This window comes from Pongo abelii, chromosome 13 (assembly GCF_028885655.2).
Source record: "Pongo abelii isolate AG06213 chromosome 13, NHGRI_mPonAbe1-v2.0_pri, whole genome shotgun sequence".
Lineage (NCBI taxonomy): Eukaryota > Metazoa > Chordata > Mammalia > Primates > Hominidae > Pongo > Pongo abelii.
The window spans coordinates 39,622,152-39,643,715 of NC_071998.2; the positions used below are offsets into that span (position 1 = coordinate 39,622,152).

The following is a 21,564-nucleotide window of genomic DNA, read 5'->3' on the forward strand; positions in this document are numbered from 1 at the left end:
TGACAACATTCAACTTTGTTCAAATGTGCTCATACTTCTTAGTTTGTTGATCTTGGAGCGTGGACATATTTTAAGAAACTTAAAAAATAGAGAAATGTATTTTCTGACCTCTAAAACCCAGTGCTTTTAGATTGTCCTTTGAGGCTTATAGCACAGCCTCTTAGCACCAGCTCCATCCTGAATAGTACTAGTCTCCAAAGTTAATTTTCCTTTCTTCTCCCTATGAAAATTACATTTCCTTCAATGGGCTACATTTAGATAAAGGTAAAGAGGGGGAAAAACTGGTTAAAGTTATCTAGAGTAAGATTTGCATGATTAATAATGCTTTCCACTTAATCACTCTCAATAACTATTGACCACATATGTTCAAAAACATACAGACACTTATCAAGTACTCAGCTATAGTAAAAAGTCAATTATTGTACCTGCCTTCATGATGCTTCCAATTTAAAGGGGAAAGATAGATGCTACGACCATAAGTCAAGCTTTTATTATAATGATAGAATTACAGGCAGAGGGGCAGATAATTCAAAAGTGGACAATTACTTTTGGACAGAGCCAACTTCCTTTCCTATTCTATATTTCTTTAAGGCTGATTCTGTGCAAGGCGGTGAAGGAAAAAGAATGTCAAATCTGTTTCTTGCCCTGCAAGTCATCAGTGTTCCTTACAGATTCTGAGAGCTGAGTTGTCTCTGTTTTCTCCTTTCTTTTTATATATATATGTTTTTTATTATACTTTAAGTTCTAGGGTACATGTGCACAATGTTCATAGGAACACTTTTACACTGTTTTCTCCTTTCTACATGGTGTGGCAATGCAACAAATACCTCACAAAGTTTCTGTGAGGAGCTGACCCAGCTTCGCCTGTTTTCTACCTTCTTTTCTTCCTACTTGTTACCATCCAGCCCACATTTGATGTTGGCATATTTGCCATTCTCTCAATGTTTCACTCCTCTGGCTGACATGATCCAATATGGTCACCTCTTATTCCCCTGGTTAACTCCTTCAAATCTCAAGTGTCACTTCCTGGTCTCCTTCTCTGACAACTCCCTATTCTCAGCCTGTGTGAGGCAACTCCCTCTGGGATGCCATTGCACCCTGTGCATACCTTCATCTTTGGACGTAATACATTGTTGTTTTTTCTATCTGTGTCCTCTAAAACAATGAAAACCCAAGGGCCTCATCCAAGCCTGATACAAAATGAATGCTAAATAATATTCATCAAGGAATGAATTAAGGACCTTCCAGTTGCAACAGGATGTAGGACTAGAAACTCTGAGAAAGCTTCTCACTACAAGTGACTAAAAATAATATCTTTAAGTATAAATAAAAATTTAAAAAATTGTTAATACACAGCTGGGCTGGCAAGGAAGTTTCCTCAGAGACAAAAACAATAAAAAGGCGCAAATCCAGAGAGGAAGTTGATGGAAGTCGATTCTAAAAGGATCTGCTGGTTTCTGGTGGTTTTGAACTTTCCATTCTAAGAGTCTATATAAGCAGGGAACAGGGGATAAAGTCTATGAACGGCAAGTTGTGGAAGAAGATGAAGATCTGCTCATAATGCCAGGACTCTAAGGCAAAACCCTCAGAGAAGGAATAAACTAGGAAAAGAAAATCATACTCAGCTCCCAAAAAACACCAAACTAAGGAGACAATAAAAAGACGTAGTTGTCACAGGTTATGGGGAGGTGAGGATGAACAGGTGGAGCACAGAAGATTTTTAAGGTAGTGAAACTATCCTGTATGATACTACAGAAGTGGATATATGTTCATTACATATTTGTGAAAACCCATAGAATGTACAACACAAGAGTAAACCTTAATGTAAACTATGGGCTTTAGCTGATGATGTGTCAATGTAGCTCATTAATTCTAACAAATGTACCACTCTGGGACAAGACATTGATAGTGGGGCAGACTGTACATGTGGTAGGCAGAGACATATGGAAACTTCTCTATTTTCTGCTCAATTTTGCTGTGAACCTACCATTTCTCTAAAAAAAAAAATAAATAAAATGAGATAATAAAAACAAACAAGCAAAATTAAAAAAAACCCACTCAGATCCGCATAAAGAAATAATACAGAAAACTTGCTTATCTCAGGTTGGCTATGGGTAAAGTTTGGGGGTAGAAGTTTCATTCAGAGTTTCTAACAACAGGACTCATGAGAGTTTGGGAAACAATTCACTTAGTGCGGACAGTTGTGAATGTAAAGTGGTCTCGGATTCGCATTGGGTCACCCCATGCCAACATCCTTCTCCTCAAGAGCAAATGTAAATTATTCCAGGAAGTACACATCGTAAACCAGATTACAAGGAACTCCCTCTTAAATTCCAACAATCATGAAAGCATATAAGAATAACATAAAACATGAGGAAACAAGGCAACATGAAAAGGAGACAGCAGAAACAAGAAAATCAGACCTACAGAAAATTCTGATAGTGAAATTATCAGACACAGGATGCAAAATAAAAAAATTTAACATGCTTATGGATATTTTTAAGAAGAATTTTGAAAGAGTAACCAAAGAACAGGTGTCATCATGTAGATTAAAAAAAAAAAAACAGAACTCATATGCATGCAGATATAAATGTTTTTATAAATTTTTAGGTCGAATAAAAAGCATATTAGATACAGCTGGGAAGAGATATTGTTAAATGACAGAAAGTGTTGAAGAAATTATATAAAATACAATATAGAGAGACAAAGATGTAAAAAATATTAATAACAGACTAAGAAATGTGAATTACATAAAGAAAATAATTTTGTGAGAATTTTCCAGAAATAATTAAAAATACAAATCCTCAGATTCAGAAGTCTAATGAGAACAAAATAAAATAATGATTCATTTCTACAAAGATCATAGCTAACTACTGAACACCAACAATAAATAAAAGAAGTCAGGGAGAAAGGATACAGGAAGAACAAATTAGAATGACAGCTGGCTTCTCAATGGCAACAATGGTAGTTAGAAGTCAATGGATAATTCTCTTTGAAGTGTTGAGACAAGATAACTGTCAATGTAGAGTTAAGTTCACTGCAAAACTAACTTTTAAGAGAGAGCACCAAATACAAACATTTCAGACAAACAAAATACAGAAAATCAAAAGCACTCACTTCTAATGAACCCTCACTAACAGAATGTCTAAAGGATATACTCCAGATAAAATGAAAGTAATCTTTGAAGATCTATGATCTGAGAAAAAATGGGATCAAATAAAGTGGAATGTTTTCAAGTATATCTGAATAAACTTTGACTATATCAAGTGTCTAATCTGTGAGTTAAGAAAAATAGAGCTAAAACACTTGACAAAAATAGCACATAAATCTGAGGGGGTTAATCAGAGTTAAAGTGTTTGAAGAGACATGAATTATTTGATAGGTGGGGATAAATACTATTTAACTTTAGGTATGCATATTAAAAGTTAGGGTAATTACTAAAAATATAGAAATAGATATATAACTTTTAAACCAGCAGAGGGAAGAGGGAAGAGTATAATAAGAAAAAAAAAAGACTGGGACTAGTTCCAACAAGGCAAGAAGAAAAGAGGAAACATTGGAAAAGCAGGCCAAATAGAGATCAGAAAGTAAGATGGCAGAAATAAATCTAATTTTATCAGCAGTCATAGTGACAGCAAATAGATGGAAGAAAGCAAAGATTATAAAATTAAAAATTAAAAATATGTTTACATTAAATATCCATAAATTTAAAGATAGAGATAAGTGTAATTTTATCAGTAATCATAGTGACAGCAAATAGATGGAAGAAAGCAAAGATTATAAGATTAAAAATTAAAAATGTTTACATTAAATATCCTTAAATATAAAGATAAAGAAAGGTGGAAAGTAAGAGTAGAAAAAGATGTAAGAGACAGATCTAATCAAATGAAAGGGGGATATTTATATCAGATAAACTATACATTAAGGCAAAAAGGATTACTACTGATAAAGACAGTCACTAACTTATGAAAAAAGATTAGCTTCTTCAGAAAGCTCAAACAATTTTAAATGTATATCTACCTAATAAGACAGTCCAAAATAACCCAAATGGACTACAAGGTGAAATTGGCAAATTAACCTAACAAAGAAGAAGATTTTAAAAATCATTCTCTAAGTATTTTTTAAAAATTACTAAAGAACTAGGACATTTAATAAACACATTCAAAACATTTGATATACTCATATAGAAATTTACACTCCAGATCAGGAAAACATGTTCTCTACAAGAACACGCAGATAACAGGTCATCAAACAAAATCTCAACAAATTCCAAAGAAATGGAATAAAAAGACCATTTTGGAAAAATCACAATGCAATTGTTAGCGATTAATAAAGAAAAATGTAAAACCCCCATATATTTAGAAGTTAATTAACAGACTTGTAAATAATTTACGACTTGAAGGAATCATATGGAAATTTAAAAATACCTAGAACTGAATGATAATGAAATTTTTTTTTTTATCACACTGTGGGATGCAGCTAAAGCTGCATTTCTGTGAAAACAAGAAAGTCTGAAATGTAAAACACCAAGCTTCAAACCTAAGGAATTACAAAAAGTACACTAAAATAAGTTTGAAGAAAGTAAACTGAAGAAAATAATATAAATATCAATGAAGTGGAAAATATAAAAACCATAGGCTCAACAAAGCCAAAGGCTGCTACTTGAAAAGATTAATAAAATAAATTCTGACAAACCTCATTAAATGATGAAGTTTGAATTTCTTCTTTCTTAACAAAGAAGAAATCTCAAACACCATTAGAGATGCAAATAGGGAGACAGACGCAGATACAGCCAGAGTTGAAGAGAAAGTTAGAGAAGTTCAACCTACTTTAAGCCATCATACTTGAAAACAGTCTTAGACAAATGAGAGAGAAAAAAAAAAAACCCAACTATTCGAGAAGAAAGAGAAATAACAATAAAAGTAAATGCTTATAGTATTATTATGTGACAGGCACTGACCTACATGTTTACATACTATCAATTCATGAAATCCTCACAATGACCCTATGTTCCTCATTTTGCAAATGAGGAGACTGAGGCACTGTGAGATTAAGTGACTTTCTACACAGTTAGGAGGTCAGACCTGAGACTGAACCTAGACAGTTTGCCTCCAAAACTCATTCTTTGGGCACTAGGCTATACTGCATGTAGACTTAAAAAAAAAAAATTCAGCGGTAATGAAAAATCTTCCCCCAAAGAAAATCTCTTCTCATAATTTTACAAGCAAGATTTACTAAACATGAAAGGAATAGACGATCTCAATATAATAAAAAACTCTTTCAAAGACTAGGAAAAGAAGAAACATGTCCCAATTTCTTTTATTAAAATCAGATAAGAATTATATAAGAAATAAAATTACTCATAAACATAGAGGCAAATTGTCCTAAACAAATTATTAGGAAACCAAAACAAGATGTAAGCAATATAATATATTATGAGCAAGTTGGGTATATTCTAGGAATGCACCCACAGATAGGAAAATAAATTAAAAGGTCTTACAACATCAAGCACTGGCAAGGATATGAAGCAAAGGGAACAAGTATAATTCTGGTGGGAATATGGATTGAAACCACCACTTTAGAAAACTTTGGCATTTTGTTTTGTATTTTTTGTCTACCATCCTTTTTGATTCTTTTCTCTCTTTTCCTAGCTTCTATTAAATTGGTAAGGCTGTCTTTATTCTCCAGATTTTCTCTGCTAGTTTGGAAGCTATAGATGATATTTCTAGTCTTTTACTGAATATTTTAAATTTTAAAATATACATCTAAACTTGCATTTCCTAAAAATGTAAACTTGTGTTTTCATTTTCTTCCCAAATACAAGAGGGATCTTAGCACACACTAAACACTAGAATGTTAGTAATACACAAATATGTTTTTTTTTTAAAAAACCACCAAAGTTATGGTCAGCAGTTGGCTTAATAATATTAGTTTTCTATTGCTGCCATAAACATTTATCATAAACGTAGGTGCTTAAAACAACACAAATTTATTATCTCACGATTCTGTAGTATAGGAATACTGTACTACACGATACAGGAATACTGTATCTCACGATTCTGTAGTATAGGAACACCCAGATAAAGCATGGCTCAGTGGGTCATTTTCTTAGTTTCCCTGGGCCAAAATCAAGGCGTTGGAAGGGCTTACTTTTTAGAGGCTGCGGAGATGAATCCACATCCAAATGCATTGAGGTTGTTGGCCAAATTCAGTTCTTTGGGGTTTTAAGACAGATGTCCCACTTCATTGTTAGGCATCAGTTGGGGGCGACCATTAGCTCCTAGAAACCTCTCTGTGGTTCTTCCCACGGCCCCCTCCATCTCAGAGCCAATAACAACAGTACATGAATGCCTTCTTGTGCTTAGAATCTCTGGTTTCTTTTGCTACAATCATTTCTGCCTCCAGCTGAGGAAAGCGCTCTGCTTTTAAGAGTCCGTGTGATTAGATGAGGCTCACCTGAATACTCCAGGATATACTTCCTGCAACCTTAAGGTCTTAAGGTCTGCAACCTTAATTACAGAAGTACATACTTTTTGCCATGTAACATATATTCACAAGTTTCAGGGATCAGGACATAGATATCTTTGGAGAACCACTGTGTTACCATAATAACTGTAGATGTCAGGATAAGTTAGGTGGTTTTGAAAATACAAATCATCTCCAAAAGCTCTTTGGTTTAACAAAACAAATATTTATTTCTTACTTATAAAATGTCTTTCCAGAGCAGCCGTCATCTGTGGGGTAACTCAGTGACCCAGGCTGGGAAAGGAAGGACCATCTGATAGAACGGTGCTTCTCAGCCTTTAATGTGCATATGAGTCACCAGGAGATCTTGTTAAACTGAAGATTTTGATTCTGCAGGCCAAAGATGAAACTTGATATTCATTTCTCACAGGAACCAGGCTGACGTTGATGCTGCTGGACCCCAGACTACTTTTTGAGATGCAAGATTTTAGGTTTTAGGGCACATAGACTTGTTGGTCACTAGAGCAAGAAAGACAGAACTTGGGGACTGTCACAGTGTCCCTTGATTGCTTCCTCCAGAAAGTAACATAGCTCATTTAAACCCACATTTCAGTGACCAAAGCAATGTATGTAGTCATGTCTAACTTCAAAGGGTTGGGGAAGTTCAATAGTCCCAGATACTCATTAGGACAAGAACACCAGAAACATTATTGAAGAGAAGCCATGTAACATGCATACATACATACATATACACACTCTCATATCCCTTTGGGGATCACCATTGTTTTCCTTTTTGCCCACCTTTCCTATATTTTTCTTCCTCAAATATAGCCTGTAGTAATTATGTTAGTGAAAGTCCATGGGTAGTTAATGCTCATCTTTGTAGATCAGGACATGTTTGTATTTTGCCTACACTCTTCATTGATAGTTGAGAGTACAAAATTCTACACTGACAGTTATGTTCCATTCATATTTTGAAGACATTAACTCATCTTTTAGACTCCATTATGACTGAGAAGTTTCAGCCTTTAGTCTAAGTTTCATTCTTTTGTGGGTACTCTGTCTTTTCTCTGGTAGCTTTTACTATTTCCCCCTTATCCTAAAGTTGGAATCTCCTTCTGATGTTGGATCATGATATGTCTGGTTATGTATTTTTATTTTTCCTGTTCAGCACTTTCATTGCAACTTTAGTCTGATAACTATTTTTTTCCTTTCTGGAATATTCTAAATGGAATTCTGCCCCTTCTCGTTGAACACTCCTATTTGATGTATATTGGAGCCTTTTATTCACTTTCTGTATCTCTTAAGGGCTCTTTTGTATTATATATTTTGGAATTTTGGGCTATATTTTGGGTAAAGTTTTTAACTTCTATCTTCAAATTTTCACTGATTCTGTGTCTTGTTTGGAATTTATCCTATCTATGGATAAATTTTTATTTCAATTACTAGATTTTTGAATTGCAAATTTCTAATAATTTATTTTCTTCATCCATCTATTTAATGCTTTATTTCTGTCTTTACTCCCTAATTTATTCTTTATTTTTAAGCATTGTTATTTCTTAATGTGTTTCTTTTCAACATAAAGTCAATACTCATTATTTGTGTCACTTACGTTCTAGAAAATCATCATAAATGCTGAATTAGCAAATAATGAACCATTGCACTTAGGGAGAAATATAGTTCCTTCAAGTTTCTGGTCACAACATTTTAATCAACTGATCTGTAGATAATCTTATTTAATGTATGTTTCTTTTTAAACACTCCTTGTAGAGATTGTTGATTCATCAACATGAAACTCACATCCAACAGCACTGTAATTCAGGCCTGAAGGAAGCTTATCTAACACACACATTTTCTCCATAAGGCACATCACAGCTTTCTTGAGCTTACAAACACTAGACAGTGCTTCAGCATATGCTTCAGGGCCATTTTAAACAATCAAATCACCAAAAAAGCACAAAAATAAACGTGAAAAACTTGACACTAAATAGACTGCCAAAAGGACACCTGTTTACAGTATGAGAGCTCAAACAGGAAGGCAGAGTGTCCCTTGTTCAATCACAGCTGGGAACATGCTTATTCGGCGACTCAAAGATTTCACTCTTCTTCATATGCCCATGAATGACCACAAATGCACCATAAGTATTGATTTGGGGGATTACAAGCAAATTTTACCAAGTAGACAATTCACAATTGCAAGGATCCATCAATAAAGAAGATTGACTTTATTAATTTTAAAGTCTTTGTCAAACTGTTTCACAGAATTTTATCTGGTATGAACGTTAATTTTGTTGTCTTTCTTGGTATTATATATATATTTTTTTCCTGTGTTTTGGAATTTTTATTTGCAGGCTCATTTTTAGTAAAAAGCTGTTTGTTTTCCTTTTGTTCTCCTTGTCTTTGCCTGTTCCAATGGTTTTATGATTATCTCCATATGGTTCACATGGCCCCCAGTCCAGAATCAGATACCGTACTAAAATTTTGGGTTTTAATCCATAATGAAGAAATTGCAAGTCTAGACCCAGAGGGAAAGTATGGATTGGTAGAGTTTCAGTTCATGATATGGTATCTGTGTCTATCAACCAGCCTCTTTTAGACCCACAATTTCAGATAAGGCTCTCATCCTAGGCAACTGGCAACTGTCTCTCTCTCTTTTTTTTTTTTTAATGTACAGCCTCTCTTCACAATGGAGAGCCTCCTCGAAACTCCTGACATCAAGTTTTCCACCTGGCTTAGGTCCTGCTTCTCCTGTGAAGGAAATTCAACCCTGGTATCCTACCAGAGTCAAGTTACTGCCAATCTTTGCTTTATTCCAGGCTTGGAGCCAAAATGCCTATGAAATCAGCACTATTCACCATCTTGCATTTATTTTCCATTTTTGGTCCATGGGCTTTTTCTCTTGCTTTTGAACCTGGCTATGCCACTGGTTTTATCATTTTATATTTAATCTGTGATTGTTGCTTGCTTGGAAAGGGGAGGATGAATAGATATTAAGATATTAATAGATTGCATAGACGTCCTCTGAGCTCTTCTGTTATACTTTTGTAACTTATTCTGCATCAAATCCTATCTATATTTTTGTCTTTATTCTCTTCCTCCCTCCAATTTTAAAACATTTGAGAGTATAAAGTCTTACACACATTTTCTTATTTTCATTTGCTCCTAGAGCAATGCTTTGCATGTAGTCAAAAATGATCTGCTATACTAAATTAAATAGTAATAAGAAAGTACACATCATTTTGCTATAAGAAACATCTTCTTGGCAATTAGAATTGTACAAAATAGACATTTATGGGAGAATTTCTTAACTAGAAATAGCCATGCAAAATTTAGAAGACCTTATGAGATATCATAAAGCAGGTGTTTTCAAACTTTATTTTTGTTGTTGCATAATTATTTTTCTTCCAAAGAAATCTACATAGGATGCTAATAAATATAGCAGTTAAAAGCAGAGTTGTTTTGAATGAAACAGGGGTGGTGTGCCTAGAAATCTGGCTGCTTGTCTTCATTGCCCAGTCACGAAGTCAAATATAAAAAGTAGCTTAAAAATAGTTTTTTCAAAATACTGTTCTATAAGAATTGAGAGTTTTGTCTAAATTACTTCCAATATCTATAACGATTCAAAGTAAATAAATCCTAGTCATATTTTAATGGGAGAAAAAATTAAAAGTTATAAATTACACATTGTAAAACAGTGATATCTTTCTTTTAAAAATTTCTATTTGGGGAAGGAAGAAGTTTTTTGGTAATGAATATGCTGCTTAGGAAAGGGGTGTTCGTATGTTGTTGGATACGGATGTTAAAGAGCTATAAAGTATATTTACTCAGTGAAGATTCAAAGGAAAAGGAACCTAATAATGCTTTTTAATGAGAGGATCACTTGAGTCCAGGAGTTTGAGGTTATAGTGAGCTGTGATTGTACCCGTGCAACCCAGCCTGGGGGACAGGCAAGATCCTGTCTCTAAAAAAATAATAATAATGAAAATAATAATGCCTCTTTAGCCTTCCCACTGTGATGACCATATTTCACTCAAAACTCTTAACTGAGTTGAAACCCAAACTAAACACTCTCCAACAGCCATATGTAGTTACTGCTCATAGCAAGATTATAAAGAAAAATACAGCCAAACCTCAAAGATAACCTCTTTTAAGTTTCACAATTTCCTCTTAAAAGGAAGGGAATGTTTAAAATGCAAAGGAAAACATAAGAAGGACAAGATTTCTAGAATGATAGTACAAAAACTTGTTAACTAATTAAATAATGGCCCTTACTTATAGTACCCAGCACAAAGTGATGTCTTGGAGGGAAAAACCTACAAGTTCATGCTGCTTGAGTTTCAGCACATCTTGGTGTTAATGAGAAGATTTGATGCTGCTTATCGTTTCTAGGCTTATAGAAACCAGGCTGAGCACATGCAAGTATTTGCACGTTAGCAACCTAGGCATGGCAGCTTATTTGGTTTCATTCTGTAGGGCCTTGCCAAGGGATGAACTGCAGTAGTAATTTCTTTCTAAATCATTCTCAAATCCCTGCTTCAAGCTTCTATCTGGTTCACTAGAGGCCAGCATTCTTTTTATGAAATTCAGAAACTGGGACTTGAGAAAGTAAATTCTGAGGAGTATTGACTTAATAAATTTATATCCTCTTGACAGGCAGAGACACTCAAAGGAGAGGGAATTAGAGATGTTTTCAGCAAGGATTCTTGGATTTGCTTTTTCTGCTGTATTTAATTTGCACATTAAAAATTCTCAGCAGTTCATATACTTCTAGCCTTGAAGAATTATAACTGCTATAATAGACTTGTTTGAATATCTCTTTTCTTAAAAAAAAGCATATGTTGTAAAAATGCTTGAGCCCTAAACTTTTTGTATCTCAGTTTTGCTGTTTACTAAATGAGAATTAGTCCAGATCATCCATATAGCTCCTGGTGTTATGGTGAAATGAGCATGTGCTTCGGCATTTACAAACCTGACAGGACCACTCCTTAGCTGTGTAGCCTAAATAAGGCATTTCATGTCTTTAAATGTTCCAATTTCCTTATCTGTAGAATTAAGGTAATGCCCAATTTTCAAGGTAGCTGTGAGAATTGAATGAGTTTGGGGCAAAAGGTCATAAGGTACCATGCCTGGCACAGGGCAGACAACCCAAATATACTAATTCTTCTCTAATTCTAACATTCTATGAGTCTATAACTTTGCCAGGATCTCTTTGAGGTATGTAATCAGTCTTTATCTGTCATTTTCAATAACGGGGATTGTGGCAGACACAGATGAAAGCTGTCTGCCTAAGCTCGTGGAGCTAGCCGGGAGCGGGGACTCATATCAGCTTTTCCCAATCTAATAATTTTCAACCCTGTGGAAATGACGGTCTCATTCTTAATTCTCTTCATCAGTTGAAAGTTGAGCTGTTGAATGATTTTTCTTTTCTTCAAACATGCATTTAGTCATTACTCTGTCATTAATAATAGGAGTTAGCTCCAGCTGAGAGGATCTCAATATAACAACTGATCATGGCAATATTGAAGGAAATTCTGGGTTGGCCAAGTAGGCATTCCTATTCATACTAAGAGTCAAGGAAAGTAGATGCTTGGCATTAGCCATCAATCCACAAGACAATAATACAGGTGATTGCTTGTCAGTCAGCGTCACACAAGTGAGCTGGAAGATGTGACTCTTCAGGCCAGGAATGCCAGCTCATATCACTCAAAGGTCATTTACAACTATTGCTAACCCCCGCTCTGGCAGTCTCCATGGGATGATGCTGGCTGAAAAAAAAACTATCATCAATTTAGGGGACAATATCTCCTATGGCCCTTTAAGTATACCAGAAAGATGTCATCAAGGAGAAATCAGTTTTACTAATCTATTCCTTTTCATATGTTCCCTAACAATTTGGAGTTTTTTTTTTATATCACCTTGAATTATGAACAAGAGTGAAATTGTCCTTAGCCAAGGAATTTAACTTTTCTGGAAGGAAATGTTTAATGCTGATGTGATACTGTGGGCTGTGGTTTCACTGGGCCCTGTTTCTTGTAAGAGTGTCACTCACTTAGCTTTTACCAAGGTAACGTGGAAGAAAGAACTAAAATTTATTATTTCCCATGTATTTCCATTGTTGCACTGATTCCTATAAAGGAATACTGTAACTGAGCTTTACTATTATTTCCACTTTAAGACTGAGGAAACTGAGGCTACGAGAAGTTGAAGAGCTTGCCCCAAACCAGAAAGTTAGTAAGTAACAGAGCCCCCAAGCCTGTGTTCTTTCCACTGACAAGTGTTCATACCAGAACCCTCCCCAGAGAGTCAGAGTTGAAGCAGAGGATAAGAAATTGAGAACACATTAAGGAGAAGGGATAGGAGAGAGAATAAGGAGGAGTAAAATAAAGACATGTCAGAAAAAGCATTAAAAAAGAAATGTGTGCCTCAGTCAGGAGAAGGCCGAGGGGAGAGGAAAAGCAGAAGGCCTAACCTACTGGGGCTGGGGGGCACCCAGTGAACTTGGCCAGCTGCCTGGCAGCAAGCACTGCAGGGAGATCTATAGCCACCAGATCCACCAAATGAAGGAATCTGTGAATCATTTAAAAAATGTTTATTTCTTTATGCCACAAATGATAAAACAGTTAGTCATAAAATATGAGGGTTTTTTTCCCAGAGTAATTGCTGCAAATATTTTCAACCATTACTCTGAATGCTCAGTGTTTAACTAGCGAAAAAGAAATGATGTGTTTTGAACCAAAGTCAACCTCCAGTTGTCCACATGGCATGCTATACAATTGCATTTAGAGATTAATTTATTTGCAAGATACTAAAAGCTTATTTAGCCTTGATGTTATTACAGGTTGGGTAGGGGCTCTGCCCTCAGAGAAACAATCAAAGTCACTCATCATTTCTCTTTTCAGAAACATTGTTTCCCATTGTTATCTAATTTTAGCATTAAAAAAAAGCCTGGGTCAAATCAGAGAAATTAGGATTTTTTTGCAGGTGTGTTGCCTAAAGAACATCCTTTTGTTCTAGCAACAGCAGTTCTTCTCAACTCCAAAAAGGAGAAACACACAAACCACAATGTCCTATAATGAGTTTAGTCACCATCCTACATTCATCCTGGCTTTACAGTAAGTTAGACTTCTTTTGGTGGATACTGATTTGTCCCCTGGGTTATAATTCTGAGAATATACAGCAATTCCAGTAAAGTATTTGGCCAAAGAACAGCTAAGCCATGATAGTTGCCAGAGACCTGACTGTCCAGCCTAATAACTGGGCACTGTATAGAAAGTCTGTTTTTCTAGAGTTCGTCCAAAGGAAGGGCCATTATAAGCCTGCAGTTCTGCCAGAAATGAGGTCTAACATCCTCCTTCCAGAATACCTGGAACTTGTCATTTGGCAAAACTATCAGGAGAAATTACCCATGATGCCATAGAATAAGGCTGATCTTTGGAATTTCAAAGTGGTCTAATTTTCACTTTTTAAAAAATAATGTAGTCTTTCAGAAACAGTACTTTGTCAGAAAAGAGGAGGAAGTTGAAGAAAGGTAGTATACTAGTTGACTAGGGTTGCCATAAGAAAATACCACAGACTGGGTGAGCTAAACAACTGAAATTTATTTTTATACAATTCTGGAATCTAGGAGGACAACATCGGGGGTCTGCAAGGTTGGTTTCTACTGAGGGCTCTCTCCTTGGCTTGTGGAAGGCAGCCTTCTTCTGTGTCCTCACATGTCTTCTCTCTGTGTGTCTGCATCCTAATATCTTCTTTAAAGACCACCAGTCATATTGATTTAGGGCCCACCTTAATGACCTTATTTTAACTTAATTACATCTTTAAAGACCACGACTCCAAATATAGTTACATTTTGAGGTATGGGGGTTTAGGATTCCAACACAACGGAGTGAGGACATAACTCAAAACATAACAGGTAATGAGGAAGAGTAGAGCCAACATGACTGAGTCAGGTACCAGGCTGAGTGCATTTTAGACATTTTCTCACATAATCCTCACCAGAACTCTGGGAGGTGGTATTTTTTTTCTGTTTCAAAAACAAATAAAAACTCAATTATGTATAAAATATTTTCTCCCAACCTCATCTTCTTTTGTTTTGTACTTTCTTTAAAATTATACTACAAATACAGGAATATGTGTTCATTATAAAAAATTAGAACACTATATAAGCATATAGAATAAAAAATGAAAGTCCCCCTAACTTATTCAGTCCCTTCCTGCTCTGTATTAGGTGATCAGTTGGATGTGTGTCCTTCAATGCCTTGGGATGGTGCCACACAACCAGACACATTTCAGTCTGGGGATTTTTAAAAACCGAGATCATACTATAGGTTATTACTCCACAATTTGCTTTTTTAAACTGTTAACAAGATAATTTGGAAGAACTCACAGGTTTGTACAAATAGATCCACCTTAATCTTTTTAATGACTGTATAGCATTCCATGCTATGAACATATCACACCTTATTTAACCAGCCATCCTCCATTTGTTTCCAATTTTAAAATTACCATTAACATTGTATTAACATTTTCTGTTTATACATATATTAGAAGGATATTTTTATATGTAAGAAAACTGAGATTGAGAGAGGTTGATAAATTTGTTTGAAAGCACATAACTGGTAAGTGGCAGCTCAGGACTCAAGAGGGCCCATGTTCTTTCTGCTACATAACACTGCTTTAAGTCCTCATTATCCATGGGATTGAAAACTGAAAATAGATCCTTTAAATTACTCTCCACACTCCTCCCACCCATACATCTTTTTTTTTTTTGAGATGGAGTTTTGCTCTTGTTGCCCAGTCTGGAGTGCAATGACACGATCTCGGCTCACTGCGACCTCCACCTCCTGATTTCAAGCAATTCTCCTGCTTCAGCCTCCCGAGTAGCTGGGATTACAGGTGGCCACCACAACATCCAGATAATTTTTGTATTTTTAGTAGAGATGGTGTTTCACCATGTTGACCAGGCTGGTCTTAACTCCTGACCTCAGGTGATCCGCCCGCCTCGGCCTCCCGAAGTGCCGGGATTACAGGCATGAGCCACTGCGCCTGGCCACTCATACATCGTAATAGCCTTTTAGAGATTGTCTAAATGCAGAATGCATGCAGACTCTGAAAGATAGGAGAGCCTGCTCCCAATTTTGTTATATCAGTGTACAAATCAAGCCTTCATCAAGTGACTTAGAAAAGACATGTCCCATCTGACTTTAACATGAGAGCAATGTCTATCTCAGGGGAGGTTATATAGTATGAGGGAAATTTCTGGTTTTCAGCTGGGTAGGTCAGGAAAGATTGAAGCATGGATGGGTCTGGGGAGAAGTGTATTTCTTTGGTCCACTACAGGAGAGAGTGCGTCTGTGGCAGCGTGAAGCAGCAGCCAGGTCCTTGGAGGCCCTCTCTAGTAGGCGGGGGATTTGGCACATTTATTAGGAAGAAATCAACATTCTTGCAATTAGAATTTCTTTCTCACTTAAGAGTCTTCCTACTTGAGGTTAAGAAATCCCTCTCCTGCCTTGGATATATTTCACCTGAGACTGGCAGACCCGGCCTGGGAGAAGAGAAATGCACAGAAGGGGTAGATAGAGTCGCCAAGTTTTCTTTCAGCCTTTTGCTCTTCCAAAGCTCATCACTCTGAGTGAGGGACTAAGAATGTTCCTTATGAAATAACATCTGGGGCTAAGTTCAGGCTCTTCAGCACAGATAAATATCCCACTTCTTTCCTCACAATGTACCTTGTACTGCACCTGATAAAATGACCCACAGGCCCCCAAATAAGCTGGGCTCCTTCATGCCTCACCTTCCAAACATACTAAGGACATTTAAATGTCACCTCAGAGAGAATTTACTGACCACCTCATGTAGAGCAACCCTCCATCCCTGTGTCACTCTCCATCCCATTACTCTGCTTTATTTCTTTCATAATCATTCACTATCGCTTCTCGGCCTTTTGGCTAAGATCAAGTGTAGCATAATCATTCACTATATGAAACTGTCATCTTTTAAAACTTTATCATTTGCCTCTCACACTATAATATAAGCTTCATAAGAACAGGGGCATTATCTTTCTCTGTTAATATTATACCCCAGTGCCTAGAAAAAGTGCCTGAGACCTGGTAAATCCCAGTGGATATTGTTGACTCTACTTCCATTTTTCAGAAAACTAACTCTTTCTCTCTCTCATTGCAGCCTGAAAAAATCCCTTTCATCTTTTAAAGCTCAGCTCAACTGTCACCTTATTTAGAATGTCATGCATTTTTTTATTCATCCTATGTATTGAATGACTACAGCGAGTTGGATCAGAGGCTCTTAATTTCTGTTTACAGCACCATTAATGTCTGGGTAAGTTTTTTGTGGTACTCCTAGGCCAACAGGAATACCAAATAATTCCATTTATTTAGCAGTTAGGTCCAAGCAACTTAATATATATTTGTGTCCTGACGACTTAATAGCCATTTGAAAAAACAATGCATATAACTTGAGAGAAAAGCACTATTTTACTTCATTCATGAATAATGTTTATTTACTAATGTGATGTGTGTGCCTGTACTACTTCCCAAAGCCTGGAATCACATTGGACAATCCTCATTCTTGTTTCCTATTCCATGTTGTTTTTCTCACAGTACTTGCTTTTTATCAAAGCAAACCCAGCTTTACGAAGATGAGATGTCATAGAAAGGAATACAGCATGATCAAATAGTTCAAAGAGTGTTCAACATATGTTAAGTCTTGATATGTTTCCCTTGAATATTTAAAATAACCTCAGGCAGTTCTGTGAGTTTTCTGCGTTTCCCAGTTCACAGTGCAAGAGGCATGGTGTCAGACGCTGAATGCCAGACTCTGAGTATACAGCGGTGAAAGAATCAGACATGGTCCTTCCATGACTTAGCACTTTGCTCTTACCTCCATACTGATAGCGTGCATCATACTTTATTTAGTTTTGTGTTTGTGTATTTGTCTTTTCTCCTAGCCTCTGACTTCCCCCAAGGGTAGGCTGCCTGTCTCTTTATTGATGGTGACAACTCCTAATATCCCTAGTGCAGAACAGGAGTTGGGTGTTCAATAAACGCTGTTTTAAAACTGATTGATCAAGAGAATGAATAAGTGAATAAGCAAAAAATAAATGGCCCTGGCAAGTAGCATCATGCCTTATTTTCAACTGCTAGAATAATAAGGACTAGATTATGGGAAAGTTTAGTAGCCTACTTCCCATCTTAGAGTGCCTCTTGGCTGGAAAGAGTCCAGTGTGCAGGCTCACTGACCAACTCTTGCAGTTGTTATTATTTACTAGAGCATCTCTCTAGACTTCAGGGGTATTTCTCTGGTCTGAATGTCATTTCAACAGTTTCTTTCAAATTCTGACCAAGGAAGACCTATAGCAGAGTTATTGTTTCTTCCATATGTTCCATTTGATCCTTGACATAAAGCACCAAGTGTTTCCTGACTTTGTGATATACAAAGGCCTTATGAGAAAAATAGACAAATAGACCAAATGGGAATTTACCTTATGCCCACTGTTAATAACCACATGAACAACTCTGTGAATGCCACGAATTTTCACAACCTCAATGAGAATTACCAGTCAAGATGGATGGTTAATTGTACAGCAAGGATGAGAACTTTGCTTCCACTCTCCACATTGACTCTCTTTGCTCTGACTCTACTGTATCCCTCGCTATGAATCTTTTCACTATAGTCATGCCAGTTACCAAACTAGCATAGACATCTTCATTAATCTGCATTCAGATCCAAATCTAGTATAGTCCAGATATGATACTTCTTAAGAATTATAGAATTTCAGAGGTGGACGGGACCTTTGAGATCATTCATTTCAAATCTCTCACTGTTTGAGTGTAGAAACTGAGGCTCAAAGAAATTATAAACTTGCCATGATCATTCTGTTCTCTCTGGCTATAATGCTGCGGCCTTTGCCTCCTGTTCCACACAACAATGCTGGAGTTGACAAGAGTGAATCATGTCAAATTGAGGATGAGGCACCGTAACTTAGGAAAAGCCATTCTATCCCTACAACATACCCAAATCCTCCCACCAGAGCCACTCTAGTCCACACAACCATTAGCATCCACCTGAACTACTGCAGTGATCCCCCTCCTGGAATTTCTGTTCCTTCGCCCTACTTTGCATCCATTCTCCAGATTGAGCCTGCAGCCAAACCTATCTTTTTCATTATAAGTCCTATTCTACTCTCCTCTGCTTAAAAATATCCAGGAGCTTCCTCCTCCTCCTCCTCCTTCTTCTTCCTCCTTCTTCCTCCTCTTCCTCTTCCTCCTCTTCTTTCTTCTTCTTCTTTCTTCTCTCTTCTTCTTCCTTCTCCTTCTTCTTCTTCTTCTTTTTTTTTTTTTTTTAAATAGAGACAATGTCTTGCTCTGTCTTCCAGTCTTGAGTGCAGTGGTGTAAACAAGGCTCACTACAACTTCAAACTCCTGGGCTCAAGCAATCCTCCTGTCTCGGCCTCCCTAGTAGCTGGGACAACAGGTGCACACCAGCATGCTAATATTTTGTTTTTGTTTTGTAGAAGCAAGGTCTTGCTATGTTTCTCAGGCTCGTCTCAAACTCCTGGCCTCAAGTGACCCTTCTGCCTCACCCCTCCACCCCCAAAACATTAGGATTACAAGTATGAGCCATGGTGCCTGGCCATCCAGCAGCTAATTTTTGTACTTAAAATATAACGTAAGTACTTTACAGTGTCCTGCATGATCTAGCTCCCACCTACCTCTGGTTTTGATTTTTTCTTATCTTCCAATACTCTTCCTCTTGCCCACTAGACTTTAGGTATATTGGCTTTATGATTTCCTTGACACAGCAAACTCTCTCGTACTTCACAGCCTTTGCACTAGCTGTCCTTTCTGGATTGCTACTCCATAAGTATTCTTATAGCTGTTTTCTTCTTGTTATTCAAGTGTTACTCCTCAAGTGGATTTTCTGAACTTCCCTTCTGAACTAGCTACCAATAGCTTAATTCTCTGCATTGCACCAACTGCTATCTGATATATTTCCTTTTAAATAATTTGTTTGCACGCTTGTTTGTAATCTCTTTTTCTCCATTAGAATGAAAGGTTCAGGAAAATTGGGTCTTGGTTTTATTTAACAATGAACCCCAGGACCAGAACAATTCTTGGGCTTAATACATATTGTTGTCTTAAAAACAGTAAAATGTTATAGTGAGCAACAAAGAATTTAATAAAGAAATTAAGAGCACCACAAGCTACCACAAGCAGTGTGGCCTATTATGTTGCTAATTATGGTCACTGTCTCCTAAATACCAACTCGTATGAACCTTAAGGGCAGTGCAAAAGAAACAGTTTATAAGTACTCTAAACATATTGGAAGTCACTTTAAAATCCCTAATTAAGTTCAAGGGGTTCAAATTTGAGGTTTAACATGAAGATATGACCTAAGAAAACCTTTTTGAGAGCCTCCTTCACTTAGTCTTGTGGTGAAATCTCTGAGACCTAAATGACTTGTTTGACTGGTTTGCTAGCTCACACCTATTGTCTACCAATAGCATCTTTGTCTTTCCTTCCAGAGATGGAGCACCTTGCTGCTTCCTTAGAATAGAGCAGGGAACTATAAAATGGGAAAGATTAGATAAACTCTGTCCTTAGGAATGAAAATAGTCTTCTTGAACCAGCTACACAGAAAGTAAGAAAGTACCATGACTATAAGAACTATGCAAACATTGTGGGAACTTTAACTTTCTTGTATCGACAAACTACTTATAGAGTGGTTGGCAATACATTTTTAAAAGCCTGTGAGCTGATTTTTCAGGAAAAAAAAAGGGAAACTGGGGAGATGTTTTCTACTCCTCATATTACCCTGGGGAATACGAACTCCCCAAAAAGTTATATGTAGCAGTTCTACAAAAAATAGGAAAAGAGGCTGAATCTTTGGAGATGAAGTAGTTCAGAAGTGCCCCAAGGAAGCTGTCCAGGGATTAAAGATGACCGTGGAGATTTAGCTAAGAGACTCTCAAGTTTTTCCACATCAAGCATCTAACAAAGAATATTTAACTGAATTGTTCTAAACTTCCAAATTTGAAAAACTGGAATGTGATCATGAAAATATTCTTTCTTAAAATTTTTTTTGTGTGTGTTTTGGCAATGCTGCTTCTGTTATCACTAAAAGCAAGAAAATAAAGCTTCAAATTATTTGAAGAATCTAGATTCTCATAAAAAAATTCAGCGTCAATTTGATTCTACAAGCTATAAAGATTTTGGCTCATGGAGTGCTATGGATTTTAAGTAATATGAGGTCAGAGTCTGATATGGTTTGGCTGTGTCCCCACCCAAATCTCATCTTAAATTGTACTTCCCATAATCCCCGCGTGTCAAGGGAAGAACCAGGTGGAGATAATTGACTCATGGGGGCAATTTTCCCGATGCTATTCTCATGATAGTAAGTTCTCACAAGATCTGATGATTTTATAAGGGGCTTCTCCCTTCACTCAGTTCTCATTCTTCTTTCTCCTGACACCTGTGAAGAAAGATGTGTTTGCTTCCCCTTCTGCCATGATTGTAAGTTTCCTACTTACAATCCCCACCCCTGAAGAGCTGTGAGTCAATTAAATCTCTTTTTTCCAAATTACCCAGTGTTGGGTATGTTCTTAAAGCAGCGTAAGAACGGACTAATACAGTAAACTGGTATCAGGAGTGGGATGCCTCTGTAAGGAGACTTGAAAATATGGAAGTGACTTTAGAACTGGGTAACTGGCAGAGGCTGGCACAGTTTGAAGGGCTAAGAAGAAGACAGGAAAATGTGGGAAAGTTTGGAACTTCCTAGATACTTGGAGGGCTCAGAAGACAGGAAGATGTGGGAAAGTTCAGAACTTCCTACAGTCTTGTTGAATGGCTTTGACCAAAATGCTGATAGTGATATGGGCAACAAAGTCCAAGCTGAGGTGGTCTCAGATGGAGAAGAGGAACTTGTTGGGAACTAGAGCAAAGGTGACTCTTGTTTACGCTTTAGCAAAGAGGTTGGTGGCATTTTGCCCCTTCCCTAGAGATCTGTGTAACTTTGAACTTGAGAGAGATGATTTAGGGTATCTGGCAGAAGAAATTTCTAAGTGACAAAGCATTCAAGAGTAAG

At 36.7% G+C, this 21,564-nt stretch overlaps 1 protein-coding gene and 1 pseudogene across 10 annotated transcripts in view; one reads left to right on the top strand and one right to left on the bottom strand.

The window, feature by feature from the left end:
* ADAMTSL1 (ADAMTS like 1) overlaps positions 1–21,564 on the bottom strand; it is a 1,026,435-nt gene that overhangs the window by 362,768 nt on the left and 642,103 nt on the right. The gene's annotated exons all lie outside the window — the stretch shown is intronic.
* On the top strand, positions 16,393–16,555 carry LOC112135081 (U2 spliceosomal RNA; annotated as a pseudogene).